We start from the raw sequence: 6901 nt of genomic DNA on the forward strand, positions 1-6901 counted from the left end.
GTGGGGGAGCCAAACCTTAGGACGGTTCTTTGTTCACCATTCGGTGCGCTCCTACAGTAGGTGTCAGATAAGTGCACTTTACCAAAGTAAGGAAGTTTTTTTTCTATTCCTAGTGTTGCTAAGAAATTTATGAGTAGTTCACTCATTCTTTAAACCACTGTAACCTGGCATAGCCACCTTACTAATCTTACTAATCGTCCATCTTACTAATGCCACCAGCCACCTTCATGTTGCCAAACCTAGTGGAAACTTTTCTGTCTTCATCTTGTTCGACTCCTCCTTGTTTGACTCATGACACAGGTGACCCTCCTTTCGGTCTTCTTTCACAGCTGTTCCTCCACTAAACCTCCGCTGGTGAGTTTCTCAGGATTTACCCTCAGTGGGTGTCTTCTGTCCCTGGGAGAGTAGGAGAAACAGCCAGTTCATGGCCCTCACATAGGGGTGTGCCTGGTGTGCTCAGGAGACAGCAAGGAGGCCAGCGTGGCCGGAGCAGAGTGGGCAGCATGATGAGTGAGTGGTCAGCAAGGAGTCAGAGATGCACCCTGGGCGCAAACCTTATAAGGGATTGTAGGGACTTCGGCTTTTATTCTGAGTACAATGGGGAGCCATTGAAGGCTTATGAGTAGAGAAGAGACACCATCTGACTCACGTGTGAAGGATGCCTCAGTCTGCTCTATTGAAATGACCTGTAGGGGGACAAAGTTGGAGCAGGGAGGCCAGTTACAATGCTCTTGCAATAAGCAATCCGGGCCAAGAAACGACAGTATCTCGGATCTGGAGTCAGCAGTAGGGTAATGAGGAGTTGTCAGATTCTAGTTATATTCTAAAGATGGAGGCTTGATTTCCTCGCGGATTGGCTATTGGTTGGTAGGAAGAGAAGTCAAGGATGACTCCTGGCTTTTTATCTTAGCCACTGAGATGAGAAAGCTGCAGGTGGAGCAAGTTTGAGGGGAGGGTCAATGGTTCAGACATCCAAGCGGAGATGCTGAGCAGGCACTTGGGCAAAAGAGTCTAGTGTCTGGGATGGAGCAAGATCTGAAAGTCATTGGTGTTTACGTGAGATTCGATCAAAGATTAGCGGCCTCGGTCCTAGATGGCTCCAAACAAAGGAAGGACAATTTTTCCTTGTATTAACACGCTTAGGTTTGCATTTTTATGACTTAAAAATTTAAATGACAATAAAAAAGTATAAAACCAAGTCTATCTGTATTGCTCTTTTGGAGAGTGATCTAATTCTTTTATAGGTTTTCTCACTTTACATAATAAGTACCACCTCTTCCACCTTCACGGGGAAACCGAGTTTGTAAATTCCTTACTAAATCAAATAACTTAAAACGTAGGATGAGAACATACGCCTTTGTAAATGAGAAATAATTGAAATAATTTTAATGAAGTCAGTGATAACTCTTCTTTCTCTTTCCCTCCATCTCATTTTTTATTTTAAAAGTGAATCCTGGATTTTCATAAACTGGGTTGATTTGCAATAAGGAGTCCAGTTGCACCAGCAGCGAGCCCAGGGACACCTTTTCCCCTAGGTGGCGCCACAGGCCTGTGCTCCCTCGGTCCCTTCCTCAACGGCGCTTCAAAGATGCTTCTCTTAGCAAAGTTAGCCAAAGCCTTGGACCTTCTGTATTCCTGGGAGTTGAGGAAGGGCTAGAAGGAGCCCACAGTAAAGAAACCTAGGGTAGCAGAGGCAGGGCTAATATCTGTTCAGCTACTGGCCTGTGCCCCAAGTTTCTCTGGCCAAGGAAACTGCCCTTTTTTTTTTTTTTATCTCCTTGGTGAAAATATAGCAGATGCAAAGCCCCAGAACCAGGGAGTCCAGTGTTACACAGCCTCTGAGCTGCTAGTAACAGACCACAGGCCTGTCAGCTGAGGACACAGTGAGAGACAGCTGGGGACACAGTCTGGAGCAGCAGAGAAGAGGACAACAACTGTGACATCCCCCACGGCTCGCCTTTGTGGACACTTGGAGCCCTGAAGGATCCTCTTCTTCACCCTGGATCTTGTATTTATTTGAATCTCCAGCTGCCCCAACCTTTCCACCCGCCAACAGAGCAAGGGCGACAGGGAACAGCTCGTATTCTCCCCTTCTTGCTTTCATGGACATCTGCTGACAGGTGCGTAACCAGGGAGGTCTCGGGGCCGTGGGGAGCAACTAGGACACACAGATGGAACAAAGATGGAGGTCTGTGTCCTGTGCCCTGGCCTTACTCCCCAGGGACAGGAACCCTGCCATAGAGTCCACATACGCCCAGGGCCTCTGGTACGAGAGCCTCAGTGACGAAACAAGCACTGATAGATGACAACAAGCTTTTCAGGAAACCGGCCAGTGTGGAAGACGAGGCCTCTGCTGCCCATGCTCTGCCACCACTGCTCTCTCCACAGTTCTGCCGCGTTCTAATGGGTCAGAGCAGAGGGCGGTACTGAGAGGGGGTCCTCCGAAGCCAAGCCTCAGTGCCGCCTCGGCACAGACACATCAGAGAGGCCCGAAGCTGTCATGGACGTGAGGGTCTCAGGCAGGAGAAGTAAACACCAGACTCGTGCTTTAAACATGCAGTTCCTTGGGGCCTTTTAGGAACACCAGACAAGATAAATCAGAAACTACAAAACGAGGGAGCATGCTGCTACCGAGAGCAGAGAGCAAGCTACTTACATGCACGCGCATGTGCCCACACACATGAGTTGTTGCTCACATGGCATTTCTAGGTTGCAGAGAGAAGCAAATTCCCCAGGAACTGAAGCTCACAATGTACATGAACTAGAATGCACAGCCCAGCCAGCCTTTAGATTTCTGCCTGGTCTGATGTGCCTAATGCTGGGAGACAATGGGGTGTGGGAGCCAGGACCCTAGTCAGACCACCTCCAGGGCTCCAGGGCCTGAGTCTTCAAGGAGAATCAGTGACATCCAGTGACTAAGCAGCACCCCAGCCTTGCTGCAGACCAGCTGATCTCATCGGTCATTATCCAGTCTGCTTTCCAGTTTCCATATGCAGCTCAGAGCCTGAGACCATGGAGATTTGCCCAGCCCTGAGAAGAGGCAATCTACCAGGTGGGAGAAATTCTCTCCCACAAGTTTCTCTGTGTCCATCATGGCTGTGAGCTCCCAGATGTGGGCCTGGGCCCTCTGGTCTGTTCTTACATGGTTAAGAGGAAAAGGCAAGACCTCTGTCTGGGAAGATAATGGCTGAGCGAGGACACACCAATTTATGAAGGATACGGTTGTGTTTTGCCCATTGGCGCTTTCTAAATGGCAGTTTGAGAACAAATAGGAGGAAGTGTTTTTTACATGGGTATAAAGCAACTCCAGCAACTTTTCTCCAAGACAGTACAGGATGAAAATTAAAGACCAGAAATATTATGTGTAAAGAGACAAAAAAACACTGTAAACTGTAGTACACTGCTTTATAACTATGTTCGAAACTATGTATACAATGGAAAAATAAGTAATTACATTAAAATGCTCATGGTGTTCATATTAAGATGGGGGGATGATGAGGTACATACAACGGAATACCAAGCAGCCATGAAAACAAACTACTGATAGACATATGAATGAATCTCACGGGTATCGTGTTTTTGAAAAAAGACATCAAACTGCATACTCTATGACTCCATTTACAGGATGCTCGAAAAATACGCAAAACTTATCCATGTTGATAGAGGTCAGAATAGCGATTACCTCTGTAGGGAGCATCTCTTGAGGGGGGAATGAGGGGGCATACCAGAGTGCAAAGAATGCTCTACATTTTCATCTGGGTGGTGGTGACACAGATGTACATGTGCGTAAAAATTCCTAGAGCTCTACACTTAAGTACATCATATTTATTACATATCAATTTGTTTACACTATCAATGGTTGTATTAAAGTGGTAAGGTAGGTAATTTTTCTGTTTTTCTCCTATTTTCTAAATGTTTATAACATATGTTTTTTTCTCATATTATTCAAGTTTTCATATATTTAAAAAATATATAGATAAGAGTATTCTTATAGAATCATCCTGGGTTGTTAAAGCAATCCCAGAGTACGTGAAGTGCTATGTGAGGAGACCGTAGTAGTTAACATCCAAGGCTACGCAGGTCTTTCCACAGCACATGTGTCAGCGTCCCTCATTTGAGTAACACTGTTACTGGATGGATTGTGGGCCTGATACAGTAGATCCAGAACAGTGCCATTTATGTCATTTTTCATCACGAAGGAGATATCCATGGAAGCGGGCATCATCGAGTTTACAGAAGTGTCTGTTCGTGCCTGAGGCGGCTTTACGAAATCTAAGAAAAAGAGAGCTGAACGAGAGCATGTAAGCAATATGTGTATACAAATATCAAATCATTACATTGTGTACTTGAAACGAATGTTATATATCAATTATACAATGTTATATAACAATGTTATATATCAATTATAGCTCAAAAGAAAAAAAGGAATAGAGTGGTGAACTCCACACCCCTGGTTAAAATTCAGAGCGCCTAGGGAGGGTGACATGTGAAGTCTTCAGGCCCTTTAATTTATACCTTCAGGTGAATACATTGAGCAGTAATACTTCCCCTTCCTGAGAAAACATGGTTACAGAGGCTTCCATACTGCATAGCATGTGACCCGGTCCACATCTGATTGACCAGAAATTGGTGCCAAAGTGGAAACAGCCACCTATATGTTAGCCAGTGGCACTTGAGGTGGCAGGGAATGGGGACACCGGCCACTTGGGCCACTCTGCATTCATAGTGACAACTGACCTGACAGTCAGCTTCTCACTCCTGAGGAGCTACATTGTCAGCCATTCCTAGAAGCAGGTCATAGGCATAGAAGCCAAGAGGGAGAGGTGAAAGCAAGAGGAGCTGGGTCGCCATGGGGACATGAGCCGCATGGCTACTGAGGCCGCTTCCAGAGCTTTCCTGCCACCCTGGTGAAAACCCGTCACCCGAGCTAAGAGTCTCTATTCTCTGTATCCTTAACACATAGGTGCCTGACCCTTCCCACCTATGTTCACCTCATCCTGAGCCACCTCTGGGCAGGGCCAGGGCTGCATGTTCTCCCAGACACACATCTCCAGCCTAGCTCTGCAGCCAGTCCCTATTTGTCTCATCTGGTGGGGCTCTCTCTTAACCACCCAGCCCCAGTGTGCTAGGGAGACTTAGAACATTCGGGTGGCCTGGCACTGCCCTCTGCAATTTGTAGGCCTGTGTTCTAGGTCCACAGAAGAACGCTCGGTGACCACAGCCATGCTGGAGTTTACTAACAGAGTAACTGTTCTGCTCTTAGGAATGGCTGGAGGACAGAGAATTCTGGTTAATAGAGAGCCATGCTTTTTCAAATCAAAACTATCGGGAGCTGTAAGATACAACTTTGTTTTATATAACCCTGAGAAAGAAAATAAGCCCCAATGGGAGGGTCTCTTTGGGGACCACATGACGCTAGGACAGCAAAGGGCTCAGTGTACTGGTGACAAGTTACGAACCTGCCTCTCAGTGACATCAAGGAGACTCCATGTTCACCCTGGTACTGAGTGGAGGGAACAGAAAGAAGTCTCTGAAAAGCTGACCCCCGTGCTCCTCTTCACACAGGGCTGCAGTCTCAAGTCGCATTACCGATGTCCCCAAACAACAAAAACCCCTCAAGCCAAGAATTTAAAGCGGTCCCTTGGTGTCCAACACAAGTGACTGCAACCCTCTTTGGAAGAGGTTGCCTTCAGTTAAGTAAGACATCCCCCACCTTCAGAGATGCTCACAGAACGAGCAGCAGAGAATCAGTCCTTACTTACTGGTCCGGCTGCTTGCTGCCTGTAAGCCAATACCTCCGGAGACCAGAGCTCAGGAGGAGGAAAGCAGGTTTATTCAAGAGCCCACGTCCTAAGAGGACAGGGGACTGCTGTCACAAGGGCTGTCCTGCCACCTCACTGCAGGCAGGGCTTACTACAGGGAGAGGGCTGGGCAAGGAGTAAGAAATTCCAAAGCCCCGGGGAGAGGGCTGCATCCCAGAGGGGAGGGGTGGCCAAGCCCAGCTATCTCGTCTTCTGGCCTTGGCTTGTCTCTCGGCCCGCCTGGAGGGGAGGCAAGTAAAACCACAGAATGAACAAGGAGGGAGTGGGGAGCTCTCCACTAGTCAACAGGACAGCGATGGACCTGGTGTGATCACGTGGGGGCACACACGTGTGTGTGTCTGTGTGTAGGGAACCCATCTGGCTGGGGTTGAGAGCTCTGCCAGCCTGTCCAGGGGAGACTGCTCTATCACCCCCACCCGCACCCCCCACCTTGGATCATAAAGCTTGTGAGAAGCTCTTCCAACAACCACTTTCTTAGCCAGATACTCAGGTGATTTGAACCAGACTGACTTGAGGCCTTGTGAGGTGGCAGCTGGAGCAATCTGAGGAGAGCTGGAGTTAGCCCTCGCCCCACGCACACCTGTCTCCTGACCACATCATGCACTGCTTTCTAAAGGGATGCCTCGTGGTTTCATATCTCAGGTGTTAGAAAACTGGTCTTGTAAAGTGGAGCCCCAAATGGGCTGACTTTAGTATCCCAGCGAACCACCTGAAAAGGAAGAAGCATTAAAGGTAAGAAAAAGGGAGTTTGTAAAATCACTAGCTGACATTTATTGGAGACTTGCCTCAATTCATTTATTTGACCTACAAAGCTCTCACCGTATGGGGCAGGTTCTATTGTTATCACCTCCCTTTTCAGATAAGGAATAAGAGACGAAGAGAATGGAAGGGACGTGCCCAATGTCACAGAGCTCAATGGTTGTGGAGGCAGGATTTGCACACACAGCCAGACCGGCCACCAAGCTACCATTACCACCAAGCCTTGCACCTGGCACAGTGACCTACCCTCAGCCTTCAGACTCTGCCTCTGTCCCAGACAGCCTGTCTCCTGGTGTGCTCCAAAGCCTCTCTCCAGCCCC

Source organism: Pteropus medius, unplaced genomic scaffold (assembly GCF_902729225.1).
Source record: "Pteropus medius unplaced genomic scaffold, Ma_sr-lr_union100, whole genome shotgun sequence".
NCBI classification, from domain to species: domain Eukaryota; kingdom Metazoa; phylum Chordata; class Mammalia; order Chiroptera; family Pteropodidae; genus Pteropus; species Pteropus medius.